The 21649-nt window shown below is 39.9% G+C and overlaps 1 non-coding gene across 1 annotated transcript; it reads right to left on the bottom strand.

The window, feature by feature from the left end:
• On the bottom strand, window positions 1-108 carry LOC130937140 (small nucleolar RNA R71). The gene has a single exon (XR_009068372.1). It is a non-coding gene; the product is annotated as a small nucleolar RNA R71 (small nucleolar RNA).
• Between the last annotated feature and the right edge of the window lie 21541 nt (window positions 109-21649).

Below are 21649 nucleotides of genomic sequence, written 5' to 3'. Positions count from 1 at the left end.
AAGCTTAGAGTGGAAGTCCAAACCTTCAGACAGAAGGATGGAGAATCCTTCTATGAAGCTTGGGAAAGATACAAACAATTAATCAAAAAATGTCCCTCAGACATGCTTTCTGAATGGAGCATCATAGGTATTTTCTATGATGGTCTCTCTGAACTATCCAAGATGTCTTTGGATAGCTCTGCTGAAGGATCTCTTCATCTGAAGAAGACGCCTACAGAAGCTCAAGAGCTAATTGAAATGGTTGCAAATAACCAATTCATGTACACTTCTGAAAGGAATCCTGTGAACAATGGGACTAATCAGAAGAAAGGAGTTCTTGAGATTGATGCTCTGAATGCCATATTGGCTCAGAATAAAATATTGACTCAACAAGTCAATTTGATTTCTCAAAGTCTGTCTGGAATGCGAAATGCACCAAGCAGTACTAAGGATGCTTCATCTAAAGAAGAAGCCTATGATCCTGAGAACCCTTCAATAGAAGAGGTGAATTACCTAGGAGAACCCTATGGGAACACCTATAATTCTTCATGGAGAAATCACCCAAATTTCTCATGGAAGAATCAAGAGAGACCTCAACAAGGTTTCAACAATAATGGTGGAAGAAACAGGTTTAAGAATGGCAAGCCTTTTCCATCATCTTCTCAGCAACAGACAGAGAATGCTAAACAGAACCCCTCTGACTTAGCAACCATGGTCTCTGATCTAATCAAAACCACTCAAAGTTTCATGACTGAAACAAGGTCCTCCATTAGGAATTTGGAGGCACAAGTGGGACAGCTGAGCAAGAAAATTACTGAACTCCCTCCTAGTACTCTTCCAAGCAATACAGAAGAAAATCCAAAAGGAGAGTGCAAGGCCATCAACATGGCCGAATTTGGAGAGGAAGGAGAGGAAGTGAACGCCACTGAGGAAGACCTCAATGGGCGTGCACTGACCTCCATTGAGTTCCCCAATGAGGAACCATGGGAATCTGAGGCTCAGAATGAGACCATAGAGATTCCATTGGACTTACTTCTGCCCTTCATGAACTCTGATGAGTATTCTTCCTCCGAAGAGGATGAGTATGTCACTGAAGAGCAAGTTGCCAAATACCTTGGAGCAATCATGAAGCTAAATGACAAGTTATTTGGAAATGAGACTTGGGAGGATGAACCCCCTTTGCTCACCAAAGAACTGGATAACTTGTCTAGGCAGAAATTACCTCAAAAGAGACAAGATCCTGGGAAGTTTTCAATACCTTGTACCATAGGCACCATGACCTTCAAGAAGGCTCTGTGTGACTTAGGGTCAAGTGTAAACCTCATGCCTCTCTCTGTAATGGAGAAGCTAGGGATCTTTGAGGTACAAGCTGCAAGAATCTCACTAGAGATGGCAGACAATTCAAAGAAACAAGCTTATGGACTTGTAGAGGATGTTCTGGTGAAGATTGAAGACCATTACATCCCTGCTGATTTCATAGTCCTAGAGACTGGGAAGTGCATGGATGAAACCATCATCCTTGGCAGACCCTTCCTAGCCACAGCAAAGGCTGTGATTGATGTTGATGGAGGTGAACTGATCATTCAAGTGAATGAAGAATCCTTTGTGTTTAAGACTCAAGGATATCCCTCTGTCACCATGGAGAGGAAGCATGAAGAGCTTCTCTCAAATCAGAGTCAAACAGAGCCCCCACAGTCAAACTCTAAGTTTGGTGTTGGGAGGCCACAACCAAACTCTAAGTTTGGTGTTGAACCCCCACATTCAAACTCTAAGTTTGGTGTTGGGAGGTTCCAACATTGCTCTGAGTATCTGTGAGGCTCCATGAGAGCCCTCTGTCAAGCTACTGACATTAAAGAAGCGCTTGTTGGGAGGCAACCCAATGTTATGTTTTATATATTTTCCTTTGTTATTTTATCTTATTTTGTAGGTTGATGATCATGAGAAGTCACAAAATCAATTGAAAAAGCAAAGACAGAATGAAAAACAGGAAGAAAAACAGCACACCCTGGAGGAAGAACCCACTGGCGTTTAAACGCCAGTGAGGCTAGCAGTTGGGCGTTTAACGCCCAGTCTGGCACCATTCTGGGCGTTTAACGCCAGAAAGGGGCACCAGACTGGCGTTAAACGCCAGGAATGGGCACCAGCCCGGCGTTTAACGCCAGAATTGGTTCAAAACACGTTTTTGAGTGCCATTTGGTGCAGGGATGACTTTTCCTTGACACCTCAGGATCTGTGGACCCCACAGGATCCCCACCAACCCACCACACTCTCTCTTCTTCTTCACCAGTCACCCCAATACCTCTTCACCAAAAACCCCCCACCTATCAAATCCCACTATCATCTTCACACCTTCACTTTCACACAACCTAAAACACCACTTCTTCCCCTTATGGCCGAACCACATAGCCATCTCCCTCTCCTCCATTTCTTCTTCTTCTACTCTCTTCTTTCTTCTTTTGCTCGAGGATGAGCAAACCTTTTAAGTTTGGTGTGGTAAAAGCATTGCTTTTTGTTTTTCCATAACCATTTATGGCATCCAAAGCCGGAGAAACCTCTAGAAAGAGGAAAGGAAAGGCAAAAGCTTTCACCTCCGAGTCATGGGAGATGGAGAGATTCATCTCAAGGGTGCATCAAGACCACTTCTATGAAGTTGTGGCCATGAAGAAAGGTCAACTTTTGATCAAAAGGTTGGACCAAGTCCTAATAGATATCTGTGAAAAGGACGCCCAATGGAAGAGAAACTCAAGAGGGAAGCCGGTTCAACTGAGAAGGCATGACCTCAAGCCCATCACTAAGAAAAGGATGGAGCAAACAAGAGATCCCTCTCATCATAAGAGAGGAGCAACAAAAGACAAGGAAGAGACATTGAGGAGCTCAAGCACTCCATAAGACCTTCAAGAGGAAGAACAAGCCGCCATCACTAAGGTGGACCCGTTCTTTAATCTCCTTGTTCTTTGCTTTTCTGTTTTTCGAAAATTATGCTTTATGTTTATCCATGTTTGTGTCTTATGATCATTAGTGTCTTAGTGTCTATGCCTTAAAGCTATGAATATGAATCCATCACCTTTCTTAAATGAAAACTGTTTTTATTACAAAAGAACAAGAAGTACAGGATTTCAAATTCATCTTTAAAACTAGCTTAATTAGTTTGATGTGGTGGCAATACTTTTGTTTCTGAATGTATGATTAAACAGTGCATATGTCTTTTGAATTTGTTGTTCATGAATGTTAAAATTGTTGGCTCTTGAAAGAATGATGAAAAAGGAGACATGTTACTGAGGATCTGAAAAATCATAAAAATGATTCTTGAAGCAAGAAAAAGCAGTGAATACAAAAAAAAAAGAGAAAGAGAAAAATGAAAAAGAAAAAAAGGGGGAGAAAGAAAAGAAAAGAAAAGAAAGAATAAAGTTGTGATCCAAGGCAAAAGAGTGTGCTTAAGAACCCTGGACACCTCTAATTGGGGACTCTAGCAAAGCTGAGTCACAATCTGAAAAGGTTCACCCAATTATGTGTCTGTGGCATGTATGTATCCGGTGGTAATACTGGAAGACAGAATGCTTTGGGCCACGGCCAAGACTCAATAAGTAGCTGTGTTCAAGAATCATCATACTTAACTAGGAGAATCAATAACACTATCTGGATTCTGAGTTCCTAAAGAAGCCAATCATTCTGAATTTCAAAGGATAGAGTGAGATGCCAAAACTGTTCGGAGGCAAAAAGCTACTAGTCCCGCTCATCTAATTTGGAGCTAAGTTTCATTGATAATTTGGAGTCTATAGTATATTCTCTTCTTTTTATCTTATTTGATTTTCAGTTGCTTGAGGACAAGCAACAATTTAAGTTTGGTGTTGTGATGAGTGGATAATTTGTACGCTTTTTGGCATTGTTTTTAGTATGTTTTTAGTATCTTTTAGTTAGTTTTTATTATATTTTTATTAGTTTTTAGTTAAAATTCACTTTTCTGGACTTTACTATGAGTTTGTGTGTTTTTCTATGATTTCAGGTATTTTCTGGCTGAAATTGAGGGATCTGAGCAAAAATCTGATCCAGAGACTCAAAAGGACTGCAGATGCTGTTGGATTCTGACCTCCCTGCACTCGAAGTGGATTTTCTGGAGCTACAGAAGCCCAATTGGCGCGCTCTCAATGGCGTTGGAAAGTAGACATCCTGGGCTTTCCAGCAATATATGATAGTTCATACTTTGCCCAAGATTTGATGGCCCAAACCGGCGTTCAAAGTCACCCTCAGAAATCCCAGCGTTAAACGCCGGAACTGGCACCTAAATGGGAGTTAAACGCCCAAACTGGCACCAATGCTGGCCTTTAACTCCAAGAGGAGTCTCTACACGAAAATGCTTCATTGCTCAGCCCAAGCACACACCAAGTGGGCCCGAAAGTGGATTTTTATGTCATTTACTCATCTCTGTACACCCTAGGCTACTAGTTTTCTATAAGTAGGACCTTTTACTATTGTATTTTCATCTTTGGATCTTTGGATTAATTTTTAGATCCTTTGATCATCTTTGGACATCTAGTTCTTAGATCACTGGGAGGCTGGCCTCACGGCCATGCCTAGACCTTGTTCTTATGTATTTTCAACGGTGGAGTTTCTACACACCATAGATTAAGGTGTGGAGCTCTGCTGTACCTCGAGTATTAATGCAATTACTATTGTTCTTCTATTCAATTCCGCTTGTTCTTTGTCCAAGATATCACTTGTTCTTCAACTTGATGAAGGTGATGATCCATGACACTCATCATCATTCTCACTCATGAACAAAGTGACTGACAACCACTCTTGTTCTACAAGCAATCAAAGCTCTAGTGAATATCTCTTGGATTCCTGATAACATGATGCATGGTTGATCGCCTGACAACCGAGTGCTCGCCTGACAAACGAGCCAGCCATTCCGTGAGATCAGAGTCTTCATGGTATAGGCGAGAACTGATGGCGGCATTCAAGAGAATCCGGAAGGTCTAACCTTGTCTGTGGTATTCTGAGTAGGATTCAATGATTGAATGACTGTGACGTGCTTCAAACTCCTAGCAGGCGGGGCGTTAGTGACAGACGCAAAAGGATCGATGGATTTTATTCCGGCCTGACCGAGAACCGACAGCTGATTAGCCATATGCTGTGACAGAGCATGGGAACATTTTCACTGAGAGAATGGGAGGTAGCCACTGACAACGGTGAAACCCTACATGAGCTTGCCATGGAAAGGAGTAAGAAGGATTGGATGAAGACTGTAGGAAAGCAGAGAGACGGAAGGGAAGGCATCTTCATACGCTTATCTGAAGCTCTCACCAATGATATACATAAGTATATCTATCTTTATCTTTATGCTTTATTCATCATCTATACCCATTTGAGTCTGCCTGACTGAGATTTACAAGGTGACCATAGCTTGCTTCATACCAACAATCTCCGTGGGATCGACCCTTACTCGCGTAAGGTTTATTACTTGGACGACCCAGTGCACTTGCTGGTTAGTTGTGCGAAGTTGTGTTTATACCATGGTATTGAGCACCAAGTCTTTGGAGCCATTACCGGGGATTGTTTTGTGTAAAAGTAGTGATCACAATTTCATGCACCACAGTACTAAGGATGCTTCATCTGAGGAAGAAGCTTATGATCCTGAGAACCCTTCAATGGAAGAGGTGAATTACCTAGGAGAACCCTATGGAAACACCTATAATTCTTCATGGAGAAATCACCCAAATTTCTCATGGAAGAATCAAGAGAGACCTCAACAAGGTTTCAACAACAATAATGGTGGAAGAAACAGGTTTAGCAATGGCAAGCCTTTTCCATCATCTTCTCAGCAACAGACAGAGAATTCTAAGCAGAACCAATCTGACTTAGCAACCATGGTCTCTGATCTAATCAAAACCACTCAAAGTTTCATGACTGAAACAAGGTCCTCCATTAGGAATTTGGAGGCACAAATGGGACAGCTGAGCAAGAAAGTTACTGAACTCCCTCCTAGTACTCTCCCAAGTAACACAGAAGAAAATCCAAAAGGAGAATGCAAGGCCATCAACATGGCCAAATTTGGAGAGGAGGGAGAGGAAGTGAACGCCACTGAGGAAGACCTCAATGGGCGTGCACTGACCTCCAATGAGTTCCCTAATGAGGAACCATGGGAATCTGAGGCTCAAAATGAGACCATAGAGATTCCATTGAACTTACTTCTGCCTTTCATGAGCTCTGATGAGTATTCTTCCTCTGAAGAGGATGAGTATGTCACTGAAGAGCAAGTTGCTAAATACCTTGGAGCAATCATGAAGCTAAATGACAGGTTATTTGGAAATGAGACTTGGGAGGAGGAACCTCCTTTGCTCACCAAAGAACTGGATGACTTGTCTAGGCAGAAATTACCTCAAAAGAGACAAGATCCTGGGAAGTTTTCAATACCTTGTACCATAGGCACCATGACCTTCAAGAAGGCTCTGTGTGACTTAGGGTCAAGTGTAAACCTCATGCCTCTCTCTGTAATGGAGAAGCTAGGGATCTTTGAGGTACAAGCTGCAAGAATCTCACTAGAGATGGCAGACAACTCAAGAAAGCAAGCTCATGGACTTGTAGAGGATGTTTTGGTGAAGATTGAAGACCATTACATCCCTGCTGATTTCATAGTCCTAGAGACTGGGAAGTGCATGGATGAATCTATCATCCTTGGCAGACCCTTCCTAGCCACAGCAAAAGCTGTGATTGATGTTGATGGAGGTGAACTAATCATTCAAGTGAATAAAGAATCCTTTGTGTTTAAGGCTCAAGGATATCCCTCTGTCACCATGGAGAGGAAGCATGAAGAGCTTCTCTCAACTCAGAGTCAAACAGAGCCCCCACAGTCAAACTCTAAGTTTGGTGTTGGGAGGCCACAACCAAACTCTAAGTTTGGTGTTGAACCCCCACATTCAAACTCTAAGTTTGGTGTTGGGAGGTTCCAACATTGCTCTGAGAAAATATGAGGCTCCATGAGAGCCATCTGTCAAGCTACTGACATTAAAGAAGCGCTTGTTGGGAGGCAACCCAATGTTATATTTTATCTATTTTTGTTATTTTATGTTTTGTTTGTAGGTTGATGATCATAAGAAGTCACAAAATCAATTGAAAAAGCAAAAATAGAATGAAAAACAGGAAGAAAAACAGCACACCCTGGAGGAAGAACCCACTGGCGTTTAAACGCCAGTGAGGTTAGCAGTTGGGCGTTTAACGCCCAGTCTGGCACCATTCTGGGCGTTTAACGCCAGAAAGGGGCACCAGACTGGCGTTAAACGCCAGGAAAGGGCAAGAACCTAGCATTAAACGCCAGAAAGGGGCACCAGCCCGGCGTTTAACGCCAGAATTGGCTCAAAACGTGATTTTGCATGCCATATGGTGCAGGGATGACTTTTCCTTGACACCTCAGGATCTGTGGACCCCACAGGATCCCCACCAACCCCACCACTCTCTCTCTTCTTCACCCATTCACCAATTACCTCAATACCTCTTCCCAAAAAACCCTTCACCTATCAAATCCCATCTTTCTCTTCACCACTCACATCCATTCTTCATAAAACCCCACCTACCTCACCATTCAAATTCAAACCACTTTCCCTCCCAAACCCACCCATACATGACCGAACCATGAGCCCCCCCTCTCCTATATAAACCCTTCTTCACTCCTTCATTTTCACACAACCTAAACACCACTTCTCTCCCTCTTTGGCCGAACACAAAGCCATCCCCTTCTTCCTCATTTCTTCTTCTTCTACTCTTTTCTTTCTTCTTTTGCTCAAGGACGAGCAAACCTTTTAAGTTTGGTGTGGTAAAAGCATTGCTTTTTGTTTTTCCATAACCATTTATGGCATCCAAGGCCGGAGAAACCTCTAGAAAGAGGAAAGGGAAGGCAAAAGCTTCCACCTCCGAGTCATGGGAGATGGAGAGATTCATCTCAAGGGTGCATCAAGACCACTTCTATGAAGTTGTGGCCTTGAAGAAGGTGATCCCCGAGGTCCCTTTTTCACTCAAAAAGAGTGAATATCCGGAGATCCGACATGAGATTCGAAGAAGAGGTTGGGAAGTTCTTACCAACCCCATTCAACAAGTCGGAATCTTAATGGTTCAAGAGTTCTATGCAAATGCATGGATCACCAAGAACCATGATCAAAGTGTGAACCCGGATCCAAAGAATTAGCTTACTATGGTTCGGGGGAAATACTTGGATTTTAGTCCGGAAAATGTAAGGTTAGCATTCAACTTGCCTATGATGCAAGGAGATGAACATCCTTACACTAGAAGGGTCAACTTTGATCAAAGGTTGGACCAAGTCCTCACTGACATTTGTGAAGAGGGCGCCCAATGGAAGAGAGATTCAAGAGGGAAGCCGGTTCAATTGAGAAGGCATGACCTCAAACCCGTGGCTAGAGGATGGTTGGAGTTTATTCAACGCTCAATCATTCCTACTAGCAACCGGTCCGAAGTTACTCTAGACCGGGCCATCATGATCCATAGCATCATGATTGGAGAAGAAGTAGAAGTTCATGAGGTTATAGCCCAAGAACTCTATAAGGTGGCGGACAAGTCCTCTACCTTGGCAAGGTTAGCCTTTCCTCACCTCATTTGTCACCTCTGTTATTCAGTTGGAGTTGACATAGAGGGAGACATCCCCATTGATGAGGACAAGCCCATTACTAAGAAGAAGATGGAGCAAACAAGAGACCCCTCTCATCATGAAATCCCTGAGATGCCTCAAGGGATGCACTTTCCTCTACAAGACTATTGGGAGCAAATTAACACCTCCCTAGGAGAGTTGAGTTCCAACATGGGACAACTAAGGGTGGAGCACCAAGAACACTCCATTCTCCTCCATGAAATTAGAGAAGATCAAAGAATCATGAGAGAGGAGCAACAAAGACAAGGAAGAGACATTGAGGAGCTCAAGCACTCCATAAGACCTTCAAGAGGAAGAACAAGCCGCCATCACTAAGGTGGACCCGTTCTTTAATCTCCTTGTTCTTTATTTTCTTGTTTTTCGAAAATTTATGCTTTATGTTTGTCCATGTTTGAGTCTTATGATCATTAGTGTCTTAGTGTCTATGCCTTAAAGATATGAATGTCCTATGAATCCATCACCTTTCTTAAATAAACAAAGTTCTTAATTGAAAAGGAGAAGAATTGCATGAATTTTGAATTTTATAACAGTTTAATTATTTTGATGTGGTGGCAACACTTTTGTTTTCTGAATGTATGCTTAAACAGTGCATATGTCTTTTGAATTTGAGGTTCATGAATGTTGGCTCTTGAAAGAATGATGAAAAAGGAGACATGTTACTGAGGATCTGAAAAATCATTAAAATGATTCTTGAAGCAAGAAAAAGCAGTGAATACAAAAAAAAAGAGAAAATCGAAAAAAAAAGAAAAAGAAAGGAAAAGAAAGAAATAAAGTTGTGATCCAAGGCAAAAAGAGTGTGCTTAAGAACCCTGGACACCGCTAATTGGGGACTTTAGCAAAGCTGAGTCACAATCTGAAAAGGTTCACCCAATTATGTGTCTGTGGCATGTATGTATCCGATGGTAATACTGGAAGAAAGAGTGCTTTGGGCCATGGCCAAGACTCATAAAGTAGCTGTGTTCAAGAATCATCATACTTAACTAGGAGAATCAATGACACTATCTGGATTCTGAGTTCCTGAAGAAGCCAATCATTCTGAATTTCAAAGGATAGAGTGAGATGCCAAAACTGTTCAGAGGCAAAAAGCTAAAAGCCCCGCTCATCTAATTAATACTGATCTTCATAGATGTTTTTGGAGCTCATTGCATATTCTCTTCTTTTTATCTTATTTGATTTCCAGTTGCTTGAGGACAAGCAACAATTTAAATTTGGTGTTGTGATGAGCGGATAATTTGTACGCTTTTTGGCATTGTTTTTAGTATGTTTTTAGTAGTTTGAGTTGAGTTTTTAGTATATTTTTATTAGTTTTTAGTTAAAATTCACTTTTCTGGACTTTACTATGAGTTTGTGTGTTTTTCTGTGATTTCAGGTATTTTCTGGCTGAAATTGAGGGACCTGAGCAAAAATCTGATTCAGAGACTGAAAAGGACTGCAGATGCTGTTGGATTCTGACCTCCCTGCACTCGAAGTGGATTTTCTGGAGCTACAGAAGCCCAATTGGCGCGCTCTCAACGGCGTTGGAAAGTAGACATCCTGTGCTTTCCAGCAATATATGATAGTCCATACTTTGCCTAAGATTTGATGGCCCAAACCGGCGTTCAAAGTCACCCTCAGAATTCCCAGCGTTAAACGCCGGAACTGGCACCAAAATGGGAGTTAAACGCCCAAACTGGCACAAAAGCTGGCGTTTAACTCCAAGAAGAGTCTCTACACGAAAAATGCTTCATTGCTCAGCCCAAGCACACACCAAGTGGGCCCGGAAGTGGATCTTTATGTCATTTACTCATCTTTGTACACCCTAGGCTACTAGTTCTCTATATATAGGACCTTTTACTATTGTATTGAGGAGCTTTTGATCATGTTTTTATGATTGAACTCACTTTGGGAGGCTGGCCATTCGGCCATGCCTAGACCTTGTTCTTATGTATTTTCAACGGTGGAGTTTCTACACACCATAGATTAAGGTGTGGAGCTCTGCTGTACCTCGAGTATTAATGCAATTACTATTGTTCTTCTATTCAATTCCGCTTGTTCTTTGTCCAAGATATCACTTGTTCTTCAACTTGATGAATGTGATGATCCGTGACACTCATCATCATTCTCACCTATGAACAAAGTGACTGACAACCACTCTTGTTCTATAAGCATACGAGGCTCTAGTGTTTATCTCTTGGATTCCTGATACACGATGCATGGTTGATCGCCTGACAACCGAGTGCTCGCCTGACAAACGAGCCAGCCATTCCGTGAGATCAGAGTCTTCGTGGTATAGGCAAGAACTGATGGCGGCATTCAAGAGAATCCGGAAGGTCTAACCTTGTCTGTGGTATTCTGAGTAGGATTCAATGATTGAATGACTGTGACGTGCTTCAAACTCCTAGCAGGCGGGGCGTTAGTGACAGACACAAAAGAATCACTGGATTCTATTCCGGCCTGACCGAGAACCGACAGCTGGATAGCCGTGCCGTGACAGGGTGCGTTGAACATTTCCACTGAGAGGATGGGAGGTAGCCACTGACAACGGTGAAACCCTTGCATAAGCTTGCTATGGAAAGGAGTAAGAAGGATTGGATGAAGACAGTAGGAAAGCAGAGAGACGGAAGGGAAGGCATCTTCATACGCTTATCTGAAGTTCTCACCAATGATATACATAAGTATCTCTATCTTTATCTTTATGCTTTATTCATCATCTATACCCATTTGAGTCTGCCTGACTAAGATTTACAAGGTGACCATAGCTTGCTTCATACCAACAATCTCCGTGGGATCGACCCTTACTCGCGTAAGGTTTATTACTTGGACGACCCAGTGCACTTGCTGGTTAGTTGTGCAAAGTTGTGTAGTGATCACAATTTCGCGCACCACTCACGCGACTGCGCGATTTGGACAAAATTACAGCGACGCGTACGCGTGCTTGACGCGTACGCGTGGATTCGAGTTCGCGCAAATGACGCGAGCGCATGCCTAACGCGCACGCGTGGAGAGAAAAATCGTCAAACGACGCGTATGCGTGACCGACGTGTACACGTGACATGCGTGATCTGTAGAAGATTCAGGAAACGCTAGGGATGATTTTGGACCGCGTTTTGACCCAGCTTTCGGCCCAGAAACACAGAATAAAGCAGGAAACATGCAGGGACTCAAGGGATACTTATCATTCATTCATAATTCACAATTTTAGTTTTTAGATGTAGTTTTAGAGAGAGAGAGAGGCTCTCTCCTCTCTCTTAGGTTTTAGGATTAGGATTTCTTTTAGTTATTAGTATTGTTTCTTCATACCAGGTTCAATATTCCTTTATTTTGACTTCTCTTCTACTTTTAGATATTATGATGCTATTATTTATTAATAACTTATGTTGCCAAATTGGCTCATGAACTTTTCCATGTTACATTTAATATCTTTATTAATTCAATTTGAGGTATTTCATATTTATGATTTTAATTTAGCTTTTTACACTCTTAGCTTTGGTTGAGTAATTGGTGACACTTGAGTTATCAAACTCAGCTGATGATTGAAAATTGGAATTCTTTGCTGATTGATTTGAATTCCCCTAACTCTAGTCTTTTTTTAGGAATTGACTAAGACTTGAGGAATCAAATTGATTTATCCACTTAACATACCTTCATAGTTAGAGGTTGACCAAGTAGGAGCAAAAGCCAATTCTCATAACAATTGATAAGGATAACTAGGATATGATTTCCAGTTCTCATACCTTGCCAAGAGCTTTATTAGTTATTAATTTAATTTCTTGCAATTTACTTTTCTTGTCCAACCTATTTAAAAGTCCCAAAAAGATACTTTTTCCATAACCAATAATAAGAACACCTCCCTGTAATTCCTTGAGAAGACGACCCGAGGTTTGAATACTTCGGTTATCAATTTTATTAGGGGTTTGTTACTTGTGACAACCAAAATTTTTGTATGAAAGAATTTTCTGTTAGTTTAGAAACTATACTTACAACGCGATTATATTTGTGCAATTCTTTACCGATAGAAAATCCGACTGTCATTGATATTTGAGCTTCTGTGATAGATGCAAGGATTGTGGTTCTGTCCCACTTGCTCCCGAATGGTATATGAGCTTCTTGGGTAGACGCACGAATTATGGTTTTGTCCCGCTTGCTGCCGGATGGAATTGAGACAGTTGTTGACATGCGGTTGTAGCCCGAGCAAGGATAGTGGTAAAATCCCTCTTGTTCATGATTCTCTCTTTGTTGGTGTAATGTGTCAGGCACTATATTCGAAGAGTGTGGCGGGCACTATATCCCAAGAGTGTGACAGGCACTATATCTCAGGTTTTGTATTCTCTTGATATGTGAAGTGTTCCGGTCACTATATCCTAAGAGTGTGTCGGGCCCTATATGGCAGGCACTATATCCCTGAAGTGTGTTGGGCACAATATTTCAAGAGTGTGTCAGGCACTATATTCCAGATCACACAGGAGAGACGATATATAGGTTAGCTACCGAATGTGTCGGGTTCTGGAAAATTAGCCGACATGTGAGTAGTACGGAATTTAGAATATCCACAAATGAACCGGCAAGTGCACCGGGTCGTCCAAGTATACCTCAGGTAAGTGAGGGTCGATCCCACGAGGACTAATGAACTGAGCAACAATGGTCAACTGATTGGCTTAGTCAGGCGAATAGAGAAGTTGGATTTTTGTGGGTTTTCAAAAGCATTAAACAATAAATAAAGAGTCAAGACAGTAAATAATGAGTTTGGTGTGAAAACAGTGAGAGAGAACAGTTAAGGTACCAGAGATGTTTACTTTTCCGGATTAAAGTTTCTTACCAACTATTTTAATCATGCAAGATTTATTTCATGGCAAACTGTAATTAACTAAACCCTAATATCTTATTGATTTACTCTCCTATACCCTTCATCAACCGCCAATCTCTTAGTCACTTGATTCCGATTAGAGGGTTAAGTGCAAATCTAGTTTATGGCCACAAAAACCCTAATTTCCCAAAGCTAAACGGATTATATGTAACGTATCTATATTAGTTCAAGTAATTAGAAATTTAGGAGGAATTTACTTTCAAGCTATTTTTCATATGAGAGGCCTCCGTCGAGGATCAAATAAACGCTTATAGAATAAGGGTCATACTCTCGTTCAACCCAGATTCATGAAATTAAGAACGAAAGTAATCCTTGAAATTGAATCAATGCATTAATTAAAATAGAAGAGTAATAGTTTCAATCCATAGAAATAAACAGAGCTCCTAAACTTAACCAAGAATGTTTAGTGGCTCATGACCTATAGAGAAAAACTAGGGTTCGAAAAGTGTGGAAGTCTGATCTCCCTTTCTAAGGGTGAATCTTTTCCCTTTTATACTAACCTAATTTGATTTGAAAATAAAATAAAATATTAAATCCTAAAACTAAAAGATATTGTTTGTAAATAAAATTATAAAAATAAAAGATACGATAACTAATGAGAGCTAAATCTAACTAGAGATGCTCCAAGAGTGGGCCTTCAGATCAGCTTGCCTAGCACTAAATGCAAGTTGGACGTTTAGTGATGCTAGGGCATCTTGGCTAGTTTTACAAGCCATTTCAGATCAGCTCTCCTTCAGCGCTTGTCCAAGAGCGCCAGATACCCAATGCTCGCCATCACGCTCACGTCCACGCTTGTTGGGGAGCACTAGAATCAAGGGCGACGCGTACGCATAGGCGACGCGTACACGTCGCGAAGTAAAACAACACTCAATCTGAAGGATGCTTGCTTCAATGCTCGCACACCAGTGCCACCTCAAACTTGTCATGACACCAACCAGCACCAATCTTGACACCATCCAAACATTAATATCACACGACACCCTGCCTTAACCCACGCTTTCTCCAACGCTCTCTAGTAAGCTTGCTAGAGAGCACCACACTCACACCCAACCTTGACATCACCCCTCATACTCACGCTCTCACTAGCGCTCTCCAGCAAGCTTGCTGCAGAGCACCACTCAACCTTAACAGCCCTTGAACCACGCTCGTTCCAGCGCTTTCCAATAAGCTTGCTAGAGAGTGCCACACCCTTCACCACACCATGACATCAACACCCCTTGTCACAGGCATCAAACAAGGCCATGCTCTCCATCTCAAGCTCTCTCAAGAGTGCCAACCAACAATAAGGCTCTTAAGATGTCACGCTCTTGAAAGAGCATAGCGCTCTCCTAGAAGGTGCCAAGCTCGCTCACCACGCTCGCACTCATGCTCTCCAGAGAGTGTCTTCGTGAACAACTCAGGAAAGAAAATGAAGACTAATGTCACACTCTCTGGGTGACTGATGAGCGGATATTTTATACGCTTTTTGGTAGTGTTTTCATATAGTTTTTAGCATGTTTTATTCACTTTTTGTTGTATTTTTATTAATTTTTATGAAAAAATCACATTTCTGGACTTTACTATGAGTTGGTGTGTTTTTCTATAATTTTAGATATTTTATGGCTGAAATTGAAGGACCTGAGCAAAAATCTGATTCAGAGGCTGAAAAATGACTGCAAATGCTGTTGGATTCGGATCCTCCTGCACTCGAAGTATATTTTCTGGAGCTAAAATACCCAATTGGCGTGCTCTCAATTGCGTTAGAAAGTAGACATCTTGGCCTTTCCAGAAATATATGATAGTCCATACTTTGCCCGAGATTTGATGGGCCAAACTGGCGTTTAAACGCCCACCAGAGACCCTTTTCTGGCGTAAAACGCCAGAACAGGCATCAAAGCTGGAGTTAAACGCTCAAACTGGTACCCAAGCTGGCGTTTAACTCCAGAAACGGCACATGCACGTGAAAGCTAGGAAGCTCAGCCCAAACACTCACCAAGTGGGCCCCGGAAGTGGATTTCTACACTCCCTGCATCTAGTTAATCATTCTCTATAAACCTAGGTTACTAGTTTAGTATAAAAACTACTTTTAGAGATTTATTTTGGGACTTATGACATTTTTGACAAATCCTATTGTATCTTCTATAGTATGAACCTCTAAACCCCATAGGTGGGGGGTGAGGACCTCTGTTGTGTTTCCATGGATTAATGCAATTACTACTGTTTTCTATTCAATCGCATTTGTTTCTATTCTAAGATACTCACTCGTATTTCAACATGGAGAATGTGATGATCCGTGACACTCATCATCATTTCCCAACTTATGAACGCGTGCCTGACAACCACTTCCATTCTACATGAGCTCAATGTAGTCATTGGGCGACAGCTTAAGTGTGTATCTCTTGGGTTTCTAATCCACGAGTTTGACCTGCATCTCCTGACAACAGAGCACTCAAACTCATGAGATCTGAACCTTTGTGGTAGAGGCTAGAACCAATTGGTAGCATTCTTGAGATCCAGAAAGTCTAAACCTTATCTGTGGTATTCCGTGTAGGATCTGGGATAGGAAGACTGTGACGAGCTTCAAACTCGCGAATGTTGGGCGTAGTGACAGTGTGCAAAAGGATAAATGTATCCTATTCTGACACAAGTGAGAACCGACAGATGGTTAGCCATGTGAGAAACCGTAGAGGATATGTTTTCACTAAAAGGATAGATGGTAGCCATTGACAACGGTGATCCACCAACATACAGCCTACCATGGAAGGGACATGCATTTTTGGAAGAAGAAGACAGTAGGAAAGCAGAAATTCAGAAGACAGAGCAACTCTGAAACCTCAACCTGCTCTCTATTATTGAATAACAAGTACCATTCTTTTCATGATCTTTTACTTTTCACAAACAAAATCCTTTTTATTATTAATCTCCTGACTAAGAGTTACAAGATAACCATAGCTTGCTTCAAGCCGGCAATCTCCGTGGGATCGACCCTTACTCACGTAAGGTATTACTTGGACGACCCATTGCACTTGCTGGTTAGTTGTGTGCAGTTGCAAAAGTGTGATTGCAATTTCGTGCACCAAGCTTTTGGCGCCGTTGCCGGGGATTGTTCGAGTTTGGACAACTGACGATTCATCCTGTTATTTAGATTAGGAAATATTTTATCTTTTTTTGGTTTAGAGTCACTAGAGTTGCATCTTCTATTTTTTTTTCTTTTCAAAAATCTTTCAAAAATCCTATTTTTCTTTATTAATTTTTTATTTTTCTTTGAGTTTAGTTTCATGTTTTAAGTTTGGTGTGATTTGCATGTTTTTAGTTTTCCTTCATATTTTTAATTATATGTTCTTAGTTCTTTCTTGATATTCAAATTGTTCTTGTTTGGTATCTTTTGTTGCTTGTTATCTTATACATTTTCGAATTATCAGTGTCCAAAGTATAAAATTTTTTAAGTTTGGTGTCTTTTGTGTTTTTGTTTTCTTAAAAACTTTCAAAATTTGTTCTTGGTGTTCATCTTGATCTTCAAAGTGTTCTTGGTGTTCATCTTGACATTCAGATTTTTCTTGTTTGTTTTCTTTGTTTTGATCTAAAAATTCTAAGTTTGGTGTTATTTTACTGTTTTTTTCTTTCCTCATTAAATTCAAAAATATATATTCCTTTATTTACTCATTATTTTTGAATCCCTTGGGTTGACTTGGTCAAAATTTTTAAAAATCATATCTTTTTCAAATCATATTTTTTTAAAAATTTCTAAAATCATATCCTTTTCAAAACTTCCTAACCACCTTCTCTCTCTTCATTTTTTTTCGAAAATCCTCATCAAAATTTTCAAATCTTTTTAAATAATTAATTATTTTAGTTTCCAATTTTATTATTATTATTATTTATTTCGGTCTGAAAACGAAAATATATATATATATATATATATATATATATATATATATATATATATAAATAATAAAATTTTATTCACAATTCACATCACCTCCCTTTCTCCATCATGGATCTAAGTAGAACTGAACAGTCCAAAAGGACTCTGGGGTCATATAGTAACCCCACTACTACTTCATATGGGGGTAGTATCTGTATACCCCCCCATTAAAACCAATAATTTTGAGCTAAATCCCCAGCTCATTATCATGGTGCAGCAAAATTGCCATTATTCCGGGCATCCACAGGAAGAACCTACTGAGTTTTTGGCACAGTTCTTACAGATTGCTGACACGGTACGTGATAAGGAAGTAGATCAGGATGTCTACAGATTATTACTGTTTTCATTTTCTGTAAAAGATCAAGCCAAAAGGTTGTTAAATAACCAACCTACAGCAAGCATAAAAACATGGAAATAGTTATCAGAAAAATTCCTGAATCAATATTTCCCTCTAAAAAGGATGACACAGTTAAGGCTGGTGACGGTTTAGAATTTCACCAATGAAGTCTCGTTGTAAAGTATAGTCTCTAAACCAACAATAATCCTTTCATACAAAAATTTGTTTGTCACAAGTACAAACCCCTAAAATCTATAAACCGAAGTATTTAAACCTCCGGTCGTCTCTCAAAGGACTTACAGGGTAGTGTTCTTGTTATTGGTTATGGACTTGTTTATTTTGGGGTTTTGAATGAGAAACATGAATAGTAAATGGTAATAAAATTCTATTAACAAAATGGTCTTGGCAAGGTTTAGTTGTCAAGGGTCTCTATCATTATCACTAGCCATAATTATGGTAGTTGCAAGGATTAATCCCACTTAGTCATCCTTTAATCAAGTAGCAAAGGAAAGTCAAGTGAGTTATATCAATCCAAGTCCATAAATCCTAGCTTTCCACTAATTGAATTAATGAAGGCTAGAGTCAATGGCTATCAACTATCAATCACTTGGACATTAGTAACTCAAGAAATCTTAAGTTACCTTCCCAAGCCAAGAACATAAAATTCTACTCTAACATCCTTCTAAGCATTTCATTAAACACTTGGAAGGTACAAAAGAAAAGTATAGTAAGTCACAACAAGAATGAATTCTAACAACAATTGAATGCAAAGAATTAACAACAACAATCAAGAAAATCACAACTATCATGAATTACCTCAAATTGCATTATTAAAAGAAAACAAAAGAACAAAAGTATCTCAATTACAAAACCTAGAAACAAAATAAGAGAAATTACAACAAGAGAATAGGGATAGAAAGAAGAACCAAAGTGTAGCAATCACCAATTGAAGGTAGAAGTAGAAGGAGACTTGAATTAAACCTAGAACTATGAGATCCTAATCTAACCCTAATTCTTAATCCTAGAGAGAAGTGAGAGCTTTTCTCTCTAAAACTAACTAATCCTAATCCTAATGAGTGTGTAAGATACAATGAATGAAAGATGCCTTCCCCTTCAATCCTTGGTCCTCTTTAATCCTTCTCTAACAGAATTCCAGCACCAAATGGGTCTAGAAACCCTCCAAAATTGCCAGGCATGAGTTGCGCTAAAAGAATCACGTGCACACTGCGACGCGTACACGCACGGTACGCGTACGCGTCCATGGCTGATTTCGCGAGGTGCGCGTGAGCGTCTTGTGCGCGTGCGCGTCCTTGGCCGGGATCAATTCTTTGGCTTTTTATGATTCTCTCCACTTGCATGCTTCCTTCCTTGCTCATTTGATCCATTCCAAGCCTATTTCATCTTGAGATTACTAGCATACACATCAAGGCACCTTATGGAATCAAGAGAGAATTAAAATTATCAAATTAGAGGCTTAGTGATGAGCGGATAATTTATACGATTTTTGGCATTGTTTTTAGGTAATTTTTAGTAAGTTCAAGCTACTTTTAGGGATGCTTTCATTAGTTTTTATGTTAAATTCACATTTCTGGACTTTACTATGAGTTTATGTGTTTTTCTGTAATTTCAGGTAATTTCTGGCTGAAATTGAGGGACTTGAGCAAAACTCTGAAAAAGGCTGACAAATGGAATCTGACCTCCCTGCACTCGAAATAGATTTTCTGGAGCTACAGAACTCCAAATGACGCGCTCTCAATGGCGTTGGAAAGTAGACATCCAGATCTTTCCAGCAATATATAATAGTCCATACTTTATTCGAAAATCGATGACGTAACTTGGCGTTGAACGCCAAGTACATGCTGCTGTCTGGAGTTAAACGCCAGAAACACGTCATGATCCGGAGTTGAACGCCCAAAACACGTTATAACTTGGAGTTCAACTCCAAGAGAAGCCTCAGCTCGTGGATAGATCAAGCTCAGCCCAAGCATACACCAAGTGGGCCCCAGAAGTGGATTTATGCATCAATTACTTACTCATGTAAACCCTAGTAGCTAGTCTAGTATAAATAGGATAATTTACTATTGTATTAAACATCTTTTGACAGTTTAATCTCTAGACTGTTTAGCCTTTGATTATTCGGTCTTTTGATCATTCAGGAGGCTGGCCATTCGGCCATGCCTGAACCTTTCACTTATGTATTTTCAACGGTGGAGTTTCTGCACACCAGAGATTAAGGGTGTGGAGCTCTGCTGTACCTCAAGTTTCAATACAATTACTGTTACTTTCTATTCAATTCTCTTTTATTCTTATTCCAAGATATACGTTGCACAACACTTTGATGAATGTGATGATCTGTGACACTCATCATCATTGTCACCTATGAACGTGCGTGACTGACAACCACTTCCGTTCTACCTTAGGCCGGGCGCATATCTCTTAGATTCCCCAACAGAATCTTCGTGGTATAAGCTAGAATTGATGGCGGCATTCATGAGAATCCGGAAGGTCTAAACCTTGTCTGTGGTATTCCGAGTAGGATTCTGGGATTGAATGACTGTGACGAGCTTCAAACTCCTGAAGGCTGGGCGTTAGTGACAGACGCAAAAGAATCAAGGGATTCTATTCCAACCTGATTGAGAACCGACAGATGATTAGCCGTGCTGTGACAGAGCATAGGACCATTTTCACTGAGAGGATGGGATGTAGCCATTGACAAGTGATGCCCTACATACAGCTTGCCATGGAAAGGAGTAAGAAGGATTGGATGAAAGCAATAAGAAAGTAGAGATTCAAGAGGAGCACAGCATCTCCATACGCCTATCTGAAATTCCCACTATTGATTTACATAAGTATCTCTATCCTATTTTATTTTCTGTTTATTTTTATTAATCATATTTGATTTTCTAAATTCCATAATTTTATCCTCCTGATTGGGATTTACAAGATGACCATAGCTTGCTTCATACCAACAATCTCTGTGGGATCGACCCTTACTCACGTAAGGTATTACTTGGACGACCCAGTACACTTGCTGGTTAGTTGAACGGAGTTGTGTCCACACATAGGTGCCATAATAATGATTCCATACAACAACAAAGAATACTACATTGATGTGATCACAATTTCGTCCGCCAAGTTTTTGGCGCCGTTGCCGGGGATTGTTCGAGTATGGACAACTGACGGTTCATCTTGTTGCTCAGATTAGGTAATTTTCTTTTCAAAAACTTTTTCAAAATTTTTCTTTTCTTTTTCGTTTTTCCAAAAATATTTTCGAAAAAAAAAACTTAATAAAAATCCAAAAAAATCATAAAATCATAAAAATCAAAAATATTTTGTGTTTTTTGTTTGAATCTTGAGTCAATTTTTAAGTTTGGTGTCAATTGCATGCTTTAAAAATTTTTTTTTGCATTTTTCGAAAATTCCATGCATTCATAGTGTTCTTCATGATCTTCAAGTTGTTCTTGGTAAGTCCTCTTGTTTGATCTTGATGTTTTCTTGTTTTGTGTTGTTTGTTGTTTTTCATATGCATTTTTTGTTTGTTAGAATCCATGCATTAAAGATTTCTAAGTTTGGTGTCTTGCATGTGTTCTTTGCATCAAAATTTTTCAAAATTTTGTTCTTGATGTTCATCATGATCTTCAAAGTGTTCTTGGTGTTCATCTTGACATTCATAGTGTTCTTGCATGCATCTTGTGTTTTGATCCAAAATTTTTATGTTTTGGGTCATGTTTGTGTTTTTCTCTCTCCTCATTAAAAATTCAAAAATCAAAAAAATATCTTTTCCTTATTTCCCTCCAAATTTTCGAAAATTTTGGGTTGACTTGGTCAAAAATTTTTAAAAATTAGTTGTTTCTTACAAGTCAAGTCAAATTTTCAATTTTAAAAATTTTTTCTTTTCAAAATCTTTTTCAAAAATCATATCTTTTCCAT

This window comes from Arachis stenosperma, chromosome 6, assembly GCF_014773155.1.
Source record: "Arachis stenosperma cultivar V10309 chromosome 6, arast.V10309.gnm1.PFL2, whole genome shotgun sequence".
Taxonomy (NCBI): domain Eukaryota; kingdom Viridiplantae; phylum Streptophyta; class Magnoliopsida; order Fabales; family Fabaceae; genus Arachis; species Arachis stenosperma.
This window is presented reverse-complemented; position numbering and strand designations above follow the sequence as displayed.